General features: G+C 41.4%; 1 long non-coding RNA gene across 1 annotated transcript; it reads left to right on the top strand.

Moving 5' to 3' along the window:
* The first annotated feature begins 430 nt into the window (after window positions 1–430).
* On the top strand, window positions 431–21,905 carry LOC144499167 (uncharacterized). Its single transcript, XR_013498788.1, has 3 exons — window positions 431–536; window positions 15,559–15,663; window positions 19,431–21,905. It is a non-coding gene; the product is annotated as an uncharacterized LOC144499167 (long non-coding RNA).
* Window positions 21,906–22,740: the final 835 nt, after the last annotated feature.

Raw genomic sequence — 22,740 nt, 5'->3', positions numbered from 1 at the left:
TCAAATGATATTCCATAGCTAGTTTTACCTGTAGCATCCAAGACAAGCTCCTGTAGACTCCAAGCCTCAGTGGACTGGTCCTTCCACATTAATTCCTCCAACTCCTCCAAATGGAGGCTGATGCATAGGGCCGCCACAGTTTTAGTTGATGAGCGTGAAGATTTAGGAGTAAAAAGTTGAATTTCTACATTGCTCACATGTTTCTGTTCCATCTGTAGATCCTGAGAAGAAGTCAAGGTAGGGGAAATCAGCCTCTCTACCTGGGTACAATTGCATTCTATTTCATTTATTAAATGCTGCTCATCAACTTGTTTCACTCCGCAGTGCTGACATCCCTCATTGTTCCACTTTCTGCCCTGAGGCACCAACACAAGCAGCAGTAAGCTTTATTTACATTCTCCCAAGATGTTATTCTAGATCAAGTCTAGCACAAGTTAAATGCAGAACACACTGTCCCTTCAATCATTCACAGTTCAGCATCGGCTGGCAACAGCATCAAGAATTCCTTAATACTGTTCAGTGAAGCATCAGACCAGGTAAATTTTGCATTGGAAACTAAGTGAAGCTTCGTTTAAGGCTTGTTTCTAAGCTGCTCCTTTAAGCATGCCTCGGCAAGTTACAATTGCTATTTAGGTGCTCCATCTACACGAGAGCATTTCTTAAGTTCACCCTCCATTGTATTAATGTAACATTAATGGCATCCATTGTTGAGCGAGACTGCCAATCATATTATTCTTAGTTTAATCTTATGGTCCCACAACTACCCAAAACTAGGTTGAAATTCTTTCAACTGATTTCAGTTACAAGTACTGCAGCCAAAAAGCCCAATTGTGTAAGGCTGTATTTAAATCCAAACTTAAAATAATTATATATTTTATTAAGCTGCCTAGAATGTTCTAAGTTTTATTGTCAGTCTTTGCTGAGTTACTGATCTCAGCCAGGTAGCAGTATGGTTGGCTTGGCACCATTTAATTAATGAGGAGAAAAATCAACCAGTTTGATCATTGCAGGCTGTATCTTTTGAATGGCAAGTTACAGCAGGAATAGGTGTAATGTAGGCTAATGTAAACCCACTATTCAAAAAGGGAGGTGGAGAGAAAAACAGGGAACTGTAGACCAGTGAACCTAACGTCAGTAACAGGGAAGTTGCTGGAGTCCATTATCAAGGTTTTCATAGCATGGCATTTGGAAAGCAGTGATATAATCAGACAAAGTCAGCATAGATTTACAAAAGGGAAATCATGCTTGAAATATCTACTGGAATTCATTGAGGATGTAACTAGTAGAGTTGACCAGGGAGAACCAGTGGATCTGGTTTGTTTAGACTTTCAGAAGGCTTTCAACAAGGTCTCCAATAGCAGACGACTATGCAAAGTTAAAGGGCATGGGATTGAAGGTGGTGCCTCGAGAAATCTTTTTACCCATAGAGAGGTGAATCTGTGGAATTCACTACCAGAGAAAGTAAGAGAGTCCAAAATGTCACGTGATTTCAAGAAGGAATTAGATATAGCTCTTGGGGCTAAAGGGATCAAGGGATAGGGGGGTGCAGGATCAGGGTATTGATTTTGATGATCAGTCATAATCATAATCAATGACGAAGCAGCCTCGAAGGGCCGAATGGCCTATCCCTGCTTCTATTTTCTATGTATGTTTGTGTGTGTGCGCAAGTAATTCTTCCATAGTTCAAATAGCCAGCAACAGTTAGTGTCTGGGCCTATGAATAATGGACATTTAGATGAAGTACTGCAGGGTAACCAATTTTCCAACAGAAATCAAATTCCTCCAAGATGGAACCAAATTAACAGGGAGCATAAAGAAATGGCAGTATTGCTACAATGTCTGGCTGTGGAGCAACTCAGCGAAACATTGTGGCACCAAAATCTTCCTGCTTCGTATTTGGAGATCACAGTGTGTTGGTGAAAAATTAGTGTATTAATTTCTATGCCTTCCAAGCCTCAGGGCACAGAGGACACCCCACTGAAGTCATCTCAGAGAACAGGGCATAGCTATCAGCAGGCTGCCACCGCCTTAGCTGTGGATATCAGGACTGCACCCAGACGTAGTGGTAGGTACAAAAAATTAATACGTTTTGAATGCACAATGGCGGCATGGGTGTTCATTCACTGTAAATGCTCTTCACTATTGTTCATTCATCCTTCCCCAAGTCTCAAGGTTCTCTGTTCATTTTAGTGTCGAAAATGTAGATTTAACAAGTATTTGTCACGATGAGCGGTAGAATGTTTACCCTTCTGTAATCAGGAATCCTTCTGTAAAGGCAGAGTACGGAACTCAATTTCATGACTGTGCACTCATTGACTTAGGATTTTTTTAAAAAAGGATTGGACTTTGTGAGATGGACAGTGTAGAGGACTACAATGCCAAGAAAGCAATGCTTTGGCATTTGGTTCTCCTGAATCCACAGCAGGATGTATGAAGGGGGGAAGTTGTCATTGATTGCTTTATCAATCCTGACTGGGCCACATCTCTTCCAAATATTAAAGCAATGCAGGACATCCTTCTGCCGAACGCAAGGTCATGAGTGTTTATAAATAATCATACGTTTGTCCTGCTGAGCTACTCTGTGAGGACAACGTGAATGTAAATCACAGTTTTGGGTGCATGACTCTGAAGAGGGTGAGGAGTAAATGCATGATTAATAGTTGCATATCACTGCATCCTGGTGCCTGAAGGCATATTGGAGATCAGTAGCAAAATGATAGTTCTGCATTATTCATCCATGTGAGCTGGCGTTTGGAGGGATGTTGCTCCCTCTTGAGACAGTCAAACACTAACCATTGATGGAATGTTTTTCCAGTTAGCGTTGCTTTGCTCAGCTGCTGCCGTGAGTGCATCCATGTATATAATGGCTTAAAGGCTGCCATGCGCACTGACTTGTTGACACTACATTGAAAGGACAACACTATATGTAGTCGCTTAAGGAGGTGCGCAAGTGGCGTGCCAAACACATTCAGTGACCACGCTCCCAAGGCCTTCCGAGGGTGATCCTATCATCGGGCTGCAGGTGACTTGTATGCTTCTGTGATCTTAGTGAGATTGATGACCTTTCCTGATCTGTGATGTCAAGAATAAAGGTTTTGTTGTGTCCGCTGCATTGAAGCCTGAATAGAACTTTGATCGTGAAAACATGTTTCACCTTATTCCTCCTGGAATCTTGTAGCTATGAGGTTGACACAGGCATATCTGCACATCATGCCAATGCAATGGCACCCTCAAGTGGCTAGTCATAATCCTCACCTTTTCAGAGTTATCCCCTTTCAAGTCCTCCTCGACTGAGACATCCAGTTCCTCAAGTCTCCCTGTAGCAACACATCCCTCTTTGCAGTGTTAGGTTGTGCAGGGCACAGCAAATGATGATGATGCATGGCACTCTCTATGGTCAGTATTTCAGAACCCCACCTGACCTGTCCAACCTTCGGAAATGCAGCTTTAAGAGGCCAATAGTTTGCTCTATTAAGACTCTTGTGACAGACTGTGCAGCGATGTATCTCCCCGCAGATGCACTCTGTGGCTGAGAAAGAAGTCATTAGCCATGCCTTCCGGGGCTATCCCTCATCATGGAGGAGCAAGTCCTCCAAGTGCTAAGGTCCCTCAAATATCCCTGGCACCTGCAAATAACTCAAAATGCAAGAGTCACGTGAGCTCCCCGGATACCTAGCACAAACATGCTGGATCTGCTTTGTGTGATCACAAATGAACTGGATGTCCAGACAGTGAAATCATTTTCTATTAATAAAACTCACAGGCTGCTGCCAGGGAGCTCACAAGGCCACATGTGTAGTCGATAGCTCCTGCTCTTGCAGGAAACCCGAGATTGCGGTGAATTCCACAGCTCTGGCAGCCAGGCTTGCTTCATCCATGTGAACTTCAGGAAATGGTGAGCCTCATTGAAAGGAGCAACAGTGTATGGTCCCTTTTGCATTTGGGTGTCACTAAATGTGAGACTCTGCTAAAATCCCCAGGATCCGCAGGAAAAAAAGTTCATTGTGGAGGTGCTCTTCAGAGCAACTGGTATTGAATGCCTTCCAAGTCCATGTAGCGAAGAGTTCCTCACACAGAATGTGGCAAATGTGATCTACCACATCCCTCGATGTCTAAAGATATGTGGGTTATATGATTGGCCATGTTAAATTGTCTTAGTGTCAGGGGGATTAGCAGGATAGATATGTGGGGTTACAGGAATAGGGCCTGGGATTGTTGTTGGAGGCCATTCGGCTCGATGGACCGAATGGCCTTCTTCTGTGCTGTAGGATTCTATGAGAATGAGGTGGCCAAAAATTCACAAGAAATATATGAAAAATAGTAGAAAAACAGTCATGTGTCATTATTACCTGTGGCAATCTGAACTCCCCTTCAGCAATCACTCCTTCCTGATTGCGGTAAAGCAACACTTCCAGCATTGAGGAATCTTCCTTTCCTCCTGACATCAGCAATTCAAATTTTGCCCCTGGAGTACTGAGGTACAAATAAAAATCATGAACAGTGTCACCAGTCAGAAAACAATGGTTTTATATCTCTGGTATCCAATTGCCGCCAGACAGCATTTCTGTTATGATTTTCCAATTTTTTTTGCTTTGTACCAAAGGAAGTTTTTCTTGAGAAAGCAAAGTGAGAAGGTCTAAATGCAATATGTCCCAAAGATTGAAGATGAGAGATATAGAAATAGCAATAAGGTGATACCTAACTTGAGTTTTAAAAGTTAGTAGGTTGCAAGGGGAACGGAAGACAGAGGTAACAAATTCCATAGAGCTACAGTGAAAGCAGACACCTTGAACTTTGATTCCAACATTGGAAGATAAAACAACTGTTAGTGGTTCCACCTAATTGATGATTTGTGCCAAACTGAACCAGAAGATGTCCCTCTTGTATTGAGACTCAATAATTGATCACTTGCTGGTTACTTGGTATACTTGAAAATGGAATGCCAGGAACGGGTTTCAGAGACTGTCTGAGTGAAATATCCCTCTGACTTAGGTGAATACTGTCTGGCTTTAAGTAATGTTGTTGTGTACTAAAGTCCACTCTGTCATAATGGCTACAATGGACATTATTATATAATTGGAACTGCACCCAAAAGCCGAAGATCAAAAGTCTCCCACAGCTGAGGACAGGATTGGGTTAAGCTGTGATACCAACCATTGATAAACATCCAGTCAATACTTACTGTCCAGGTTCATAATTGGAAAAAAGCCACTTGTGTGAGATCCATCACCTGGAATTGTGTCCCTGCATGAGTCAGTTTAGAGGAACAGTAAGGAAAATGGTGTGGGTGAAAGGCATCACTTACCCAGTCAGCACAGATTCCACAGCTGACTTTGCAAAATCACTCTTGGCTGCTTCTGATGTTTTTAATATTCCAGATGTGGACCCAGTGACTGGCAGATCTGTTAACATAAAAAATTGGAACTTAGCATTAAATGAGTGTCATAAACCCAATCAGAGTGTAGCACTGGGCTAACAGCATGTAATATTCAGTGGAATATTATTTTCTCCATTTACATTTTGTTAATGCTATTTCCACAGTTTCTTTCACATTACACTCACAAGAGGTTAGTAATTGAAGATTCAACAGCCAAGGGTACATACATGCAGTCCTGCTACCATCTATGTGAGACCAGTATGCTATGTTGCCCCTCTGGTGCCAAGGTAAGGAATATCACAGAGTGCAGAACAAGGGAAAGAATAAGAGCCAGAAGTTGAGGTCTATGTCAGAACCAGTGAGCTATGGAAGGAAGCAGGTTGACATCCTGCAGTCAAGAGTTTAAGGAGTTAGGGAGGGAGTTAAAAAGCAGGTCCGCAAAAGGTCTCATTCTGTGGACTACTACCAGTGCTAAGAGCTAGAGAATCACAGAATGGTTACAGCACAGGAGGTCGTCATTTGGCCCATTGTATCCATGCCAGCTCTCTGCAAGAGCAACTCAATTAGTCCCATTCCTTTTTCACAGCCCTCCAAACTTTCTTTCTTCATGCTTATTCAGTTCCCTTTTAAAAGCCATGATTGAATCTGCCTCCACCACACTCAGGCAAACATTGCAGATCCTAACCTGTCGCTGCATAAAAATAAATTCCTCATATCAGCATTGATTCTTTTGTCAATCTCCTGAAATCAGTGTCCTCGGATTCTCTGCCCTTCCACCGTTTATCCACTCTGTTTAGACCTCTCTTGAACCTTCTTCAAATCTCCTCTCAACCTTCTCTAAGGACAACAACCCCAGCTTCTCCAATCTAGCAATATAACTGAAGTCTCTCATCCCTGAACCATTCTCCTAAAATTGTTTTTGTTCCTCCTAAAATCTTCATATATAACAAGTTAATGTACTGTAATTAATAAGGTGCAAGTGAAAGGACTTCAGACTCGAGACATTGAGACCAGTTATGTGGCAAGATGGATTTCTTCAAGATGGATGCATTCCATGAACAGAGCTGATAATAATAAGCTTGCAGTGGGAGAGAGTTTAAACTAATTCAGCAAGGAGCTGGGCACCAGGACGTATTAAAAAGTGGAATCAAGGTGCACAGAGGACTGGGAGAGACAGAGATATATTACAGAAGTTGATGTGATCACAGAATATACAAAGATGTCCAAGTTCAATCTGGAGTACATATATGGAAACATAATTTGATGAGCTACAGGCACAAATAGCCTTGTGCGGATAAAGAGAAGCTGCACAAAATGGTTGCTAAAGTAAATTCTTATAAACCAAATACCATTGTAGACCAAAGGAAACCTCCAATCCCACTGAACAAATGCTGATCTTTCCTCTAAAACACTGACCAACACAGGGATTAAATGTTGGTTTAAGTTAAAAAGCATCAATATTATTGGTATGAATGCTTTTAGTTCATAAGGCTGTGCATTACACCGAATATAACCCACTGAATCATCTGAGAACCACTCGGATGTGTATATCATTAAGACTCAGTGATCATTGCTCCAGGGGTGGTAAAGACAGTCATTAAATTTCCCTGAAAGCAATTCTTTATAATATAGTGACATAAATCTTACCTTGGTTACCTGCACTTATTTTGACCTGTTTCTGTGCTTTTTTGTTCTGCTTAAGCTGTGGGTCCTGGATAAGCTGTATCTGGTGACCTTTTTGTCGATAAGTGAGTAAGCAGGATAGACCGTGCTCAAAGCGGCCATAAAATTTAGTCAATGTCATACAGAGATATCTGATCAAAAGAAACATTTGCACATTAGAAACTAGGCTAAAGGAAATGAAGGTCATCTCCACAATCAATTGAAAGTCCGTCATGAGAGGGACCATATAAAACACTTTGAAATGGTGCATATGTTCATTAAAATTGAGACTCCTTAAAATTTACCTCTTGCTCTCATTCTAAGACCTCACTTCTGCTACAGAGTCGCTTTCAAATGGAACATGAATCAGGGAACCAGATGTGGATCCAATTCACACACTCCCTCATCGCTGATCATTAGAATTAAACCCTGGGAAATCAGGAGTATCACAAGTGGGGTGTATAAACTTCCGCATCTGAATCTTTGATCAGCATCCTAATTAAATAAAATTCTGCTCCAAGTGGCGAGCCTCAACGCATTTATCCTTATATTCGACTCAGTGTTCAGCAATTGAATAAAACCAGTTAGTAGCCTGGAACAGGTTCAAAGCCTATTGACTATTGAGAGCTCTGTTGACTCTTGAGCAATTAGATAACAATACAGAGACAGACAACTTTAGGAAGAGAACCTTGAAGCTTTCATAAGGATTTTGGAGAGTATTCTTAAAAGCAGAAGTCGATAATGTGGAAAGAAAACATTTCACATAACTGTACAGAGCTTCTGTCTATCCAGCAGGATAACGGTTACACACTGCGAAACTTTACAGAGTTCTTGTAGATTTAACAGGATACTGGTAATTTCCCATGTAAAGAAAACAAATTTCTCTTTAACCAGCCAGATGAGAGATACATGTTGTGCAATTCTAATGATGTTTAATCAGCAGAGGAAAAGACACGTGAAGCTCTATGGAAATTCCTCTTTGTTTAGATGGATAAAAGTTTTTAAAATGCATGTGGAAGTTCCATGGTCACTAACAAATTAATTGCTCTTTCTGTACAGACTTTCTTACCTTTGGCAGAGAGGGTCACCTGTCCAGGTTCCCTGCTCCTCTGTCTGGCCTTCAGTCTGCGCTTCTCCATCAATGGTGTCTTTCTTTAAAAGAGCACCCTCACCTTTCAATGGGAACTGTGGAGAAAGGTAAACAAGCAAGAGTAAGGCTGGTAAAAGGCAGGAAAGCCACGCAGAGTTGAATGAGACTGTCAATGTCAGGATGAGCATATTTTTAGTGCAACATCTTTAGTGTTGCTTTACTGTTAGGATCAGTGTATTGATGATGTGAACTTACTTTGACTTGATTCAACTATATTGATTTAACATTAGATGACCACTATGATGGAAGCAGTACTGCATTCTACCTCAAACAGTACAATTTTGTTGACATGGTTTGAAAATACAGGATTTTCAAATATGTAATTTAAAGATTGACCACAGGTTACTGTCTTATTTCAGAAAGACATATCATTGTCAGACCCTTGGACCTGAGATGGCAAGATACTTGAAATGGGAGGCTATAATTTGTGACAGGACCCAGTTCTGCTGGGTCTCTGTTGCTTCTTACTGATCATCAAAATTTGTTGCACCCACTTCTTCTGGCCTGACATCAATAAAGAGATGGGTCTGGTGGGGGATAACATTCCTGATGAGAAATCCTACCAGTCCTGCATACTTGTTGCCTACATGATACATGCAGTCTTGTTGAATGTAAACAGAGATAGTGACAAGCCAATCCTCTTGTCACTCAGTGTCCACTTTCCTGTACTGGTTGGTTCCCCTGCCCCTCTTTGGTTCACAGAAGCTGGGCCTAACTACAGCACCTCAGCTACCACTCCAGATGAGATCAGATAATTCATTGCAGGCCAAGCACCTTATCATCCCTTTGGTTTATTGTCTTCAGATGTCAGCCTTGGCTCTATCACCTCTAAATCAGAGACATGAGTTCATAATCTAAAGTACCAATTGAGTGCTGTAGTGATGAAGGTGCTTTCCTTTGAATGGGGCTTTAAGCCAAGGTCTTATTGTTCTCTAAGGGCATACAGCTGCAAGAGTGGTGCTTTAGTCAATAGTAGTCCCTCAACCAACATTACTAAAACATGCAAACTGGTTATTTATTGTATTGTGGGAACTTGCAAATTGGCTGTTCTGCATTCTTGCACTACAACAGAGATTTTCCGTCATTGATTGTGCAACATTTCAGACATCATGAAGTTGTGAAAGAAGCTATATTAATCTAAGTTTTTTATTCTTTTTATTCAGTACATCAAGAGACTGTACAAGTTCTTTGGGTTCTGAAAATTACTTACTTTCTCTGTCGGCACCTCAGCTTCCTCCAAGTCACTATCTTCCTTCTCCTCCTCTTCATTTCTTTCCTCTGTATCAGTCTCTTGATCCTCACTGCTAATCAGGCTCTGTCGAGATTCCTTCAAGGGGACAATGCCAAACTGCTTATTCATTATACATCACAAAATCTGTCATATATTCCATGCAGAGGAAGTTTTTTTGTCTAGATGTCTGTGACAGAAAAGATGACTGGATGCCTCACATATACCAAACTCATGATGTCAGCCTTTTGAGTCAGCTGAAAATTGTATCTCTTGTTGGTCTTGAAACTTTGACTTTATTCCATGTTTTATTTATGTTAGTTTAATAGTTTTTATTCAATTTTCATCATTCCTCTCTTATTTTGTCAAACTACCATATCTGATGCATGAACCAAGATGATGAGTGCTGTCAAGGCTTGACTGTGAAACTAATGTCACAACCAATTCTGATCAGGGATCCAAAGAAATCGTTTTTAGACTTGGCATCGGAAGCCCTGACTAATGCTCTGGGATCAGATGTTCAAATCCCACTACGGCAGCTGGTAAAATTAAATTCAACTGCGTAATAAAAAATCTGGAATTAAAAGCTAGTCCCTATAAGGGTGGCCATGGCCCAAATCTTCTGGTCAATGTTGGAACTTCTCATGCCGAGTGGAGGATTTATTGTGTGGTGAGGGATAATCAGGTGGGGTCAGGGGTAATGGGGGCAGGGAGGCCAGGTGGTAGGGGTTAAGTCAGGTGGGTTGATGGGTCGGTGCGAGTGTTTGGAGAGCCAGATCTGCAGTTACTGAGGAGTTAAAAATTTTCTGGTCCAACATTTCAAGTAATTAAGTCAGAACAATCCAAAGTCTTCGACTCTAACTCAAAGTTGGAGACTTTTTCGAAGAGTCCCAGGGAACAGTGGAATTGTTCATTGGAAGTTCAAACTTCCTGGACAATTGCCTCAGAGAGAGTGTTAAAGGACTTCCAAGGGGTCCTGTTATACATCTTGGGAGTACGTCCTGTCTCCAGCTATCCCAAGACCGGAGGATCTGAGACCTAGAAACTACCAGATAGTCATAAAAACCCATCTGGTTCACTAATATCCTTCAGGTAGGTCAATCTGCTGTCCTTACCTGGTCTGCCCTACTTACGACTCTAGAACAAAAGCAATATGATTGATTCTTAACTGCCCTCTGAAATACATAACAAGCCACTCAGTTGTACCAAACCACTACAAAATACACTTGAAAACAAAAATAAAACCAGATGGACCACCTGACATTAATCTAGGTACTGGGAACAACAATGGCACAGCTTGCCCAGTAAAGCCTGCAAAGTCCTCCTTACTAACATTTGGAAACGTGCAAAAATTAGAAGAGTTGCAGCATCCACTATCTTCAGCTATTTCTTGATATCATGTGGAGTGAATTGAATTGGCAGAGGACTGGCATGTTTGATGCTGGGGACCTCCAGAGGCCAAAATGGATCATCCACCCAGCACTTCTGGCTGAAGATTGTTGCAAATGTTTCAGCCTTATCTTTTGCACTGATGTGCATGGCTCTCCCAGCAATAAGAATGGAGACATTTGTGCAGCCTGCTTTTAGTGAGTTGTTTAATTGTCCACCCCCATTCAAGACTGGAATTGGCAGTATCACAGAGTTTAGATCTGATCTGTTGGTTGTGCAATTGCTTAGCTCTGTCTATCGCTTTCTGCTAATGCAATTTGTTATGTAAGTAGTCCTGTGTTGTAGCTTCACCAGGTTGACACCTTGTTTTAGGTTTGACTCCTGGCATGCCTCCTGCATTCTTTGTTGAACCAGGGTTGATCCCCTAGCTTAGTGGTAATGATAGAGTAGGGGATATGCTGGGCCATGAAATTGCAGATTCTGGTTGAGTACAATTGTGCTGCAACTGGTGGCCCACAACACCTCATGGTTGCCCAATGTTGAGTTACTAGATTTGTTTGAAAGCTATCCCGTTAAACATGATGGTAGGGTCAAACACCACAATAGAAGGTATCCTCAATGTGAAGAGGGGACTTTGACTCCACAAGGCTTGTGCAGTGGTTACTCCTACTGATACTGTCATGGTCAGATGCATCTGTGGCAGGCAGATTGGTGACGATGAGGTAAAGTATATTTTTCCCACTTGTTGGTTCCCTCACCACCTGCCACAGACTCAGTTTAGCAGTTACATCAGCTGCTTAGTCTTTAGTGATGCTATTGAGTCACTTTTGGTGATGAACATGGACGTTCCCCACCTAAAGTACATTCTTGCCATCTCAGCGGTTCCTTTATCTGATGTTCAATCTGGAGGAGTACTAACTCATCAGCTGAGGGTGGCCGAAGTGGGAGGTGCAGCACATGATAATCAGCAGGAGTTTCCTTGCCAATGTTTGATCTAATGCTATGAAGCTTGATGGGGTCCAGAGTCTATGTTGAGGACTCTCAGGGCAATTCCCTCCTGACTGTATACTACTGTGCCGCAACCTCTGGTGGGTCCGCCCATCCATTAGAACAACACATATCCAAGGATATTTCACTGTTGCTGAGTCAAAAAACTGGAGCTACCTTCCTAACAGCACTGTGGGCATATTTACACCAGATATGCTGCAGTCGTTAAAGAGGCAGCTCACTATCACCTTTACAAGGACAATTAGGGATAGTCAAAAAATGCTGGCCTTGTCAGTGGTTCTCATTTTTTTTATTCATTCATGGGACATAGGTGACGCTGGCTGGCCATCATGCCTAGTCGCCCTTGAACTGAGTGGCTTGCTAGGCCATTTCAGAGGGTAGTTAAGAGTCAACCACATTTCCGTGGCTCTGGAGTCACATGTAGGCCAGACCAGGTAAGGACAGAGGATTTCATTCCCTAAAGGACATTAGTGAACCTGATGAAAGAATTAGAAAACTCTTCCAACAATTGTATAAACTTTTCCAGTAGATTTAAGGAAGCTGATTGACGTCAATGATGAACATCTTGGCTAATTATCGCCTTTACATCCAAGGAGTAGCTCAGGCCAATTTTAGTTCCCCAGTTGCTGTTCTGGTTGGAATTGGATAACAGAAGACAGACCAACAATTGAATCTGGTTTCTATCCTGTTGCCGAGTGTGGTAGTAGCATCTGTCTATGTAAATGTACTACTAATGTCTTTTAGTGGATTTGCGCATGCGTGTGCGATGTCTTTGGCAGCACAGGTTTTGGCAGGCCTTGTCTGCAAGAGATTGTTCTGCAAGCAAGGCATGTTGCTAGTTGCTCCTGTTTTTGTAGTTCTTACTACTTGCTACGTTATTGCCATTAGTAAACTTCATTATAGAAAGAAGATTGTTCTCTTGACAATGCATTCAACTACCTTTATTGTAGGTTCAAGTTACCATATCTTTTGGTGACGAGGAAGAAACGGTGAAGAGAAAAAAACAAAGTTTTTTGACATTCACCGTGGCAACACGGGATTGTGCACAGTGAATACTAGTTTGCATTGTGAGCAGTGGTTGAGTATCCTGGATATGTTCAGGGCCATCAGTGGGTTTGATGAGAGAAGCAAGGACTAGATGCTCAATTCTCCTGAGTGTGTGTGGGGGCAAAAACCTACAAGTTGATGAGGAATCCGGCTGCACCTCAGAAGCCAAGGGACATTTGATTTGCAGATTTAGTTGCACTTGTGCAAAATCACCACAGTCCAAAGCCTTCGGTAACTGTCCAAAGATACAAGTTTCATAGTCATTTTCAGAAGGCAGGTCAATCGGTAGCTAACTTTGTGTAGAACTGCACCAGCTCTCAGAACAATACAGGTTTGGAGCAGTATTGGAAGATATGCTCAGAGATAGATTAGTCTGTGACATTGAAGAGGACAGCATTCAGCGTTGGTTGTTGGGTGAAGCCAACTGACTGTTGAGAAGGTTCTAAAAATTTTGCAGAGCATGGAAATGGCTGCCAATAATGCTAAAGATATCCTTAAAGCTAATGTTGGTGCCCAGGTGGGGTTGCTGCATCAAGGGAAGAAAGAGGTTGCAAACAAGAAGATGAAAGCTGTGGCGTGTTTTAGATCTTGTGAGCCACATTTTGCGAATATTTGCAAATTTATGGATGCTGTTTGTCGCCGGTGCAACAAGAAGGGTAATTTAGTAAAGAAATGCAGGAGTGTGAAAAGAAAGGCAAAGGCTGAGCAAGAAAATGTAAATTTGAAGAAGCCTCAATCAGTTACACATCACAGAGACAGCTCAGAGCAGGCAGAGGAGCAAGCTTATAATATGTTCAATGTAAATGAGGCGCGAGCAGAGCCTTTTTGTATTACAGTGGTGGTCAATGGAAAGGAAATCAAGATGGAGGTGGACACAGGAGCCTCCACATCTGTAACTTGTGAAGAAACCTACAAGTTGACTTGGGACTCTAACGAAGCACCAGCCCTTACGCCGGCAGAGATCAAACTTTGGATATACACTGGCGAGTCCATTCTGTTACTCGGGGCTTTGGAAGTGCGTATTGTATACAAGACAAGAAGCAAGGGAATGCCTCCTTGTGGCAATAGGGTAGAGGCCTAGTTTGCTAGGGCATAACTGGCTCAGCAAAATTTAATTGAAGTGGGGTGATATCAAGCACTCAAGGGTAACTGGGAATGTGGTTAAGAAGTATCCTGAAGTCTTCATGGGTGAACTGGGTACTACAGCAAAGTTACTCATAGGTCCTGGGCTACTCCTTGCTTTTTCAAGCCCAGAACATTGCCCTAAGTTATGAAAACAAAGTTGAGGAAGAATTCGAAAGATTACAAAGGCTTGGGATCATTGAGCCTATTCAATTTTCTCATTAGACAGCACCAATTGTTCCTGTCCTTAAAAATGATGGTACAGTGTGCATGTGTGAAGATTATAAACTCATCATTAATCCAATTTCCAAATTAGATGCTTATCTGTTGCTGGAGACAAGTTATTCTCAAAACTTGATGCAAGCCATGCTTATTAACAACTCTTGCTAGAGGTGGACTCTAAGCAGTACGGTACAATTAACATGCATAAAAGTCTGTTCAATCATTTGATTTTTGGGTATCTTCCAGTCGGTCAATCTTTCAAACAATGATGGATAGATAACCTGTTCGAAATCACTCCTCATCTCGCAGAATGACATTTTGATTACGGGGAAAACTGAGAAGCAGCACCTCAGCAATCTGGATCAGGTGCTTAAAAGGTTTTCAGAGGCGAGACTGCATCTAAAATGGAGCAAATGCATTTCTCAGGCACAAAGTGTGGAGTATCTAGATCATATGATCACGGCACAAGGCTCATCTCCTGTGGAAGGGAAAGTTTGAGCTATTAAGGAAGCTCCAGATCCAAGGAATGTGTCAGAGCTCAGATCATTTTTGGGTCTGGTGAACTATTATGGAAAGCTTTTGCTAGATATTTCAACTGTGTTATCACCACTCTATATTACTTCTCAAAGAAACCAAATGGAAGTGGGAGTCAGCACAAAAGAAAGCTTACAAGGATGTGAAAATGTTGTTGCAATCAGTTAATCTGCTGGTTCATTTTGATCAACAGTAAGAAGTTTAACAACACCAGGTTAAAGTCCAACAGGTTTATTTGGTAGCAAAAGCCACACAAGCTTTCGGAGCTGCAAAAGCCACACAAGCCCCCGAAGGGGCTTGCAGCTCCAAAAGCTTGTGTGGCTTTTGCTACCAAATAAACCTGTTGGACTTTAACCTGGTGTTGTTAAACTTCTTACTGTGTTTACCCCAGTCCAACGCCGGCATCTCCACATCATTTTGATCAAGACAGGGAACTCATTGTGATGCCTTGATGTGGGGGTGGTACTCTCATTTAATGGAGGACAGGTCAGAAAAACTCATTGGTTTTGCAACTCGTACACTGACGAAGGCTGAAATGGGATATTTACAGTTAGACAAGGAAGGTCAATGATAATTAGCTCAGTTTTATCATTAAATAATTTCACTTACTGCCTCTTTAGATACAACATGCAGCCCTGAGTCAATCTTTCCATCCTGCGTCTCAGCCGGAGCTGGACTCCCTGTGAACCGCTGTGATTCTAGGCTGTAACAGCAACAAGAAAACATCTTAATTTTTAAGACACCATAGTACTGTGGCCTGTAATGATTGTTAAATGGTCAGATTGCTTCGGCCTACCTTAATGTGTCTTTCTTCTTCAGATATTCTACCCGAAACTTCCACCGCCGTCCATGGGTCTTTGCGGTCTGCAGAGAGGAGATAGATTGCCACAGGATCAAAAGGAAAGGCTTGTTCAGTCTTGAAAAGTGCATAATGTTACTACATGTTTATTGGCTTTAAATACTATCAGACTGTACAGTTTAGTTTCATCATTTGCACTTTGGAGCAATGTGAACCAAACTGGCTCAGATACTGGATTGCTTGAAATAATGGATTCCAGTTTGGATGGATGAATGGAACATCTAAATTTCACCCCAGACCCAGATTAAGGTCAGGCCTTTCACTGTCTTGAGTGTACGACACAAAATTACAAAAATCACATACCATCAACTTTCCAAACAACTTCTCCCAGTTCAAAATTTGGCGTTCCCGAGCAATCCATCTGGCCTTAATAAAAGAGAAAATTGAGAGATTACCAAAAAGTACTGGAAGAACATAATAATTATTACTGTGTCAGGGTGTCTAGCTCCCCAGGAGGACGCATGATTCTTTTGTTTTCTCATGGAAAATGGGCACAACAATAATGAAGGGCAATGGAACCATTCAAGGGGCACACATGGTTCATGTTATTCTAAATGGTAAGCTCACAGTATGAGTATCTAACCCACAGTAGCCGTTGTTAAATTACTGTTCTTTCATTGCTTGGCCCGAGCTCAAATACAGACAATAAAAAAACAAAGATCTTTTTCTGTCTCTAATGAAGAAACTGGACCATTCCATGAATTCCAACAGTAAGCCTATTTCTGTTCAAGGCTATGGGCCAAGTGCTGGCAAGTGGGATTAGGTGGGCAGGTCAGGGCATTTCATGCACCAGTGTAGACTCGATGGGCAGAAGGGCCTCTTCTGCATTGTAGTATTCTGTGATTCTGTTCAAGCCTTCACCTCATATCCTGAAATCAGCCCAACATTGGGCCCATCTGGCAAATTATTTTGAAAAAGTACCTTACTTTCCTTTAGGGCTTTAGGTTCAATTTGGTGTGGCTCACATTCATCCACTTGAAGGCTGGTTATGCTTCACTTCACTTGGGGATATTGAGTCCCAGAGATGTATTGTGCTCCAACCAAGCTGCTGGAGTGGACCTCTTGCATGTATTATCCCTATCTCTGTGCTTCCAACAACATGGCCTTGTAGGGAGTGAACAGATGTTCTCCCTTAGTTACCAAATTTGTAATGTTTTGGGACTGTCTGTTTACCTTAAGATAAAATGGAGCCATGGCGTTATATGACCTCTCTAGGTGGCTTGGTTGCTATGGGGACAGTGAAGCCCAGATTAATTTACTGGGAAGAAGCTGCTCATTTGTGGACAATGGCCAAGGTATCTGTGATGACTCTGGGTAGTCAGTTAGTCTTGAAGTCTTACAGGAAAGTGTTAGGAATGTCAGGTTTTTCCAAACAGTTATACTTGAACCTATCCATTTAATTTCAAGATAGAATGATGTTGCGGGTCCAAAGGATAGCCGATTAGCATTTCTCCCTAGATACAAGGCTCAGGCGATTCACATTGCATTGGGGATTGGCTTCAGGAAGAGAAAAGTCAATAGAAAGCCATTATAGGATTGGGTTGTAGATTTTCCAAAGATATCCTGAGCCTCGCAGACACAGTCAGTCTGCAAGAATCTGAGAGAGGAAGCAAGCAAACGAATAGAAGCAGCCTCCCTACTCTTCGCCATGTTGAATGTGGGTGGGAGCTTGTGTTCAGATTGAAGAAAACAAGTTAATGATGATTTGAAGGAGGTTGGAAGATTCACTGAGCTTTGGCTAAAGGGAGGGACCCAAGATAACCCTTACCATGAGAGTCAATGGGAGACCTTTTCTGTAGTTTAGAGTATATAATGCCTTCAGAATAGTAATTAGACAATGTTACCTTCAACTTTTTTTACAGTAAAAGTCTTAAAACTTGAAACCTTACTGTGTGATCCTTCCAGTCAGCCACTGGAAATTTGAATATTTTTCTAAAAGTTATCAGTCTCCACATGGATTGTGTGTTTCCAAGGTTAGTCAGTGAAACTGGCAGAACCTCTGAGAAATTTTGGCCTTAGTGATATTTAGCTCAGCTCATCAAGGGTCTGCATTATAACTAACGAAATAATTAATGGCGACATGAGGAAAAATATTTTACATGGTGTATTATTAGGTTATGAACAAGAATACAAATTCTTAGAAGCTGATTAAAAGGAACCAACATTTAACCATGTTTACTTACATTTGACTTTATAGACACCCTTCTTTGTCGAAGACAAAGTGAGAAGACATAGTAGAGCACAGTATAAAAAGATACCAAGGTAGAGGGGTTTTGGGAGTTTATGTCAAGTGATAAAGTGCTTGCTCACATCAAAAGGACGAGACATTGAGTACTGTCTGTGAATAAAGTGCTTGTGAGAGAATAGAATGTCTTTCTCTACCAGATAATGAAACTTGGCATATAAAAGCATTGAGATACAAAGGATATTACTTATGTAAATATGTAATCTTAACAGTCATATAAATTATACCTGGTTGATCAACAAAAGTGTCCTCACACACATGGTCAAAGATGATTGGGCTGAGTGTTAGGGGCCAGATCAGAAACTCCAAGGTATGTTATGAAATTAACCTAGACCCCAACTTTTACTTTTGATTTTGGGTTTAGGATGAGCGTAAGGTCCGTCGCTCCACATATGATTCAATTGACCCACTAGGAAGCTTTTATCAAAACAACCTTTATTGAAGAACATAGTTAGGATATAACAGAAATAATTAGCCTAACTTTTACCAATTAAAACACTTAAACGTGATAAAATATAATTCTTAATAGTTATCCATCTTTATTGTTCCAATTTAGCAGTATCCCCACAGACATAAATCCCTTCTTCAGAATCAGTTAGCACCAAAAGTAGATATGCTTTCATGGATGCTGGATTTTCAGCCTTTTAACATCTCTGGACAAAAATCCAGATATACGCCTGCCTTTAGACTCTCGTATAGCAGACTCTCAGAAAGATATATCCTCAAGCAACAAAACTTCAGAAATATTCTCTGTCAGATCTCAGTCTCGAGACTTCTTTCCCCTCTCTGTACTTCCATACAGCAACTGAGTTTGAATTCTCTGTGTAAACCTAGCTCCACCCAGTCACTTGATATTATTTTCAATCAACCCAATCAAGTCCTACTCAGCAAACCCCATGGGAAAACATTCAAAACAGCAAAACAGCTGTTTGGAAGTTTGCTTTTTTCATGTTACTGGTCTTGACTTGGATTGTAACAGCTTTGCTTGGCTAATTAGCATTATCTGGCAAACTCGCCCTCAACTGGGAAAAACCTTTATGGAGGAAACTTACGTGACCATCAAGTAGCTGTAGTCGCCTCACAGCTATACTCAGCTGATGCTTTTTCCTGAAATGTTAAAAAGAAATCTTTTAGTATGTAGCAACCACCTGCACCACTGGGAGCAGACATGAAAAACAGTATTGTCTTTTGGACCACATTTTAGAATAGCATGGTGCTATTCAGCTGGTAGTCTGTAGTGGGCAGTGGCCTTATTTGTGAAACTTCAGACAGATGAGGTTCCTGCTCTGCTGCCTTTGAACTGGCAGTGTGAGGCCTGCAACTTTGTCTCCAGGCCATCTTTAAACCACATGGTTCAGAGTTGTTAACCAACTGTCTTGTATATTTTCAGCATGTTACAGTTTTGCATTTACTCTCTTTAAGTTTGTCTTGCACAGTGTCAAACAGGGGTGATATCTTTACCCACCAGTCCACCAAAGGAGCTATCGACCAGGTGCATTTTCCATTATGAGGAAAACAAGCATCCGTACCTCTCACGATCTGCATAAAACAACTCCAGGTTTTCTTTCTTCTGTTCCCATGGAGTAGCATAGAAACGTACAAGGCGGATCAACTCGGTGGTTGGAGTGTACAAGTCAGAAACACTGCGCCATCAGAAAACAAAAGGATGAATGTTAAACAAGAGAATGAAAACAGGGAAGTGAACAAACTCCTGCCAGCTCATGAAATAACTCGTCCTTCCAGAAAACAACAAAGGATTGGAACAATAAAGATCTGAAAAGTGAAATCTTGCCCATCTATTTCTTTCATTGTGGTCCTTTCGAGAGTTTGTTTCTTTCACATTATTGATCTCCTTGGAGATTGTAAATCTTGATTGTCTAACTAGCATTGTCTGGCAAACTCTAATTAACTTTATGGGGGAAACTTGCATGGCCAGTTGCAGTCTCGTCACTGCCACATTCAGCTGATTTTATTTGAGTGACCCAAGTGGTAGGGTCAAGACTCACAGCGAAGGGCCCATAGTAAAGTTTAAAGAAGATTAAAATGAGGTAAATCAAAAAGTGGACGATGCCAAACTTGGGTTTTGAAGGCTTGTTTACTGTATGAAAAAGATTTAAGAAAGTATTCCATTGTTTTGAAATCCTGATAGAGAATGAGGCAAATTTTCATTTGTATCAAAAGTTGGAAAAGTGAGTGGTAGCAGGCTCACCCATCTTACAGCGCAGTCAATAGAAATTAATACCAAATAATGTAAAGGAAATCTAATTAGTGTATAAAAAGGACGGCTAACCTCCATCATCAGTTTTCCATCTATCAATTAAAATGCACTCTAATTAATTAGTGCAATGACTCTTGGTTTCAACACAGCAAGGATGCAAGGAGGAGGATGAACATATGGGACTGGATATTTGCAGATAAAAGTATATTTCAATGTACAACAGATCTGAAATATATCTCCTTCCAAATGGGAACATGGACAGTAACAAAAAAAGTCAGCTGCATCCCACAGCTCACAGACAACCCCGTAGGTCTAACACATTTATTGAGCCTATTTTCTTTCAAAGGTCCCCTGGTAAACATCAGACAGAGAACTCTAGTGCACTGAATATGATCTGCTCTGAGCCTCATTGTAAATCCAGATTCAGGTCATATACATAGGTCTGACAAAGAGTCCTTTTCCTGGACAGAGGCTTGGGTCAGTGTAGGGCTGGAAAGTTAATTGTGCTCAGCAGTAATTGCCACTGACTTTCTGCCTCTGGCGTTCATTATGCTGGCCCTGTTTATGCTCCAAACTTTGTTTCATGACCTACCTCAGATCTTCCAATCAAGCCCTTGATTATCTCTAAGGTACAAATTATGTTAAGGAGAGACATGAGGCAGGAAACACAAGCACACTACTCCATCCTTGAGATTCAGAGTCACAGGTAACTGATATTTTTCTTCTGTTTTACATCTGGAAAATAAATGTACCTCAGGCACAAAAGCGAAGAAATTTGGTTCCCTTATCTTCTATGGAAGAATCTAGTACTGAGGGGAGGTAGCCAATAGTTGTTAAATAAAAAAGAAACAAATTACAAAAAGCTACCCATTAAAACTAGAGTTCATTCAATAGATGTCATACCCCTCGAGTATCTTACCCAAATGGTCATTCTTTATTTGTGAGGATAGCAAGGGATATTTTTTAATAGATGCCAGCCTGTTTAAAGACAATAATACAAGCACTAGGATCCTGAAAGTAGAGTTGCAATCATGTTTGTCTGTTCCATGCAGAAACTGTCATTTTGAGTCAGGCACTCTCCCAGATGTCTAACGTTGCCACCTGAAATTTGTAGGTGCCAATTCAATATATGCAATGAGAGTTCTAAGCTGTTTATAAATTCAGATACAACTTTCAACAACTTTAGTATGCTACCAATCAGTTCGATAAGATACCCAAAAATCACAGGTGGGTGGGTCTATTTACAATGTTTTTTTAAAGGGATCCTGGGTGTTAAACTTTCCAAAATATTGTCTGGCTTAACCTACATTGGAATTTTAACCAGGGGCTTCTGGCAAACTTCAAGTTGGCTTTTTGGCTTCAATGATTGGAATGTTATTGTGGCTGGAAGCATGGGATGAGCAGGAGCACCAAGCAACAGCCAAAAACCTGCAGTCATAGAAAAGAGGCAGAAGGTGGGAGTTTGCATGAGGCCTTACCCCCCTCAGAATGGAAATGAAGCATATGCCATAAAATGCCACTTATAAAACAACAGCAGTACCAGGCAGGCAAAGTGGACCATCTCACATCCATTTTGGACTCTACTTGAGTTATCCCAATATATTAATATAGAAATGTTATAGTCAAGCCTGGCCTTGTCCTCACTTGATAGTCATACAAATGCATCTTCCTTTGGAATTCTCAGGTTAGTGAAGAGGAGTATAAATTTAGTCTTCCTAGCCTAGGTATGATCCCCTCCAATTCGATTTTCAAGTTTGCTGACGACACCACCGTAGTAGATCAGATCTCAAACAATGATGAGACAGAGTACAAGAATGAGATAGAGAATCTGGTGAACTGATGAGGCAACAATAATCTCTCCCTCAATGTCAACAAAAGAAGGAGATTGTCATTGACTTCAGGAAGCGTAAAGGAGAACATGCCCCTGTCTACATCAATGGGGACGAAGTAGAAAGGGTCGAGAGCTTCAAGTTTTTACGTGTCCAGATCACCAACAACCTGTCCTGGTCTCCCCATGCCGACACTATAGTTAAGAAAGCCCACCAACGCCTCTACTTTCTCAGAAGACTAAGGAAATTTGGCATGTCAGCTATGACTCTCACCAACTTTTACAGCATTCTTTCTGGTTGTATCACAGCTTGGTATGGCTCCTGCTCTGCCCAAGGCCGCAAGGAACTACAAAAGGTCGTGAATGTAGCCCAATCCATCACGCAAATCAGCCTCCCATCCATTGACTCTGTCTACACTTCCTACTGCCTCAGCAAAGCAGCCAGCATAATTAAGGACCTCATGCACCCCGGACATTCTCTCTTCCACCTTCTTCCTTCTGAGGTCACGTACCAACCGACTCAAGAACAGCTTCTTCCCTGCTGCTGTCAGACTTTTGAATGGACTTACCTTGCATTAAGTTGATCTTTCTCTACACCCTCGCTATGACTGTAACACTACATTCTGCACTCTCTCGCTTCCTTCTCTATGAACGGTATGCTTTGTCTGTATAGCACGCAAGAAACAATACTTTTCACTGTATGTTAATACATGTGACAATAATAAATCAAATCAAATCAGGCCAATTGTAGGCTTCTTAAGCTGCCCTACCTGGAATCAGCTAACTCAGCACAGATCAGATATTGAACATGAAACTAAGCTTCAAAATTTCCTGCTATGAAAAGCTCAGTA

The sequence above is a fragment of the Mustelus asterias genome, chromosome 9, assembly GCF_964213995.1.
Source record: "Mustelus asterias chromosome 9, sMusAst1.hap1.1, whole genome shotgun sequence".
NCBI classification, from domain to species: Eukaryota; Metazoa; Chordata; class Chondrichthyes; order Carcharhiniformes; family Triakidae; genus Mustelus; species Mustelus asterias.
Note: the sequence above shows the minus strand (reverse complement) of the source record. Positions and strands in the feature narration are given on the sequence as shown.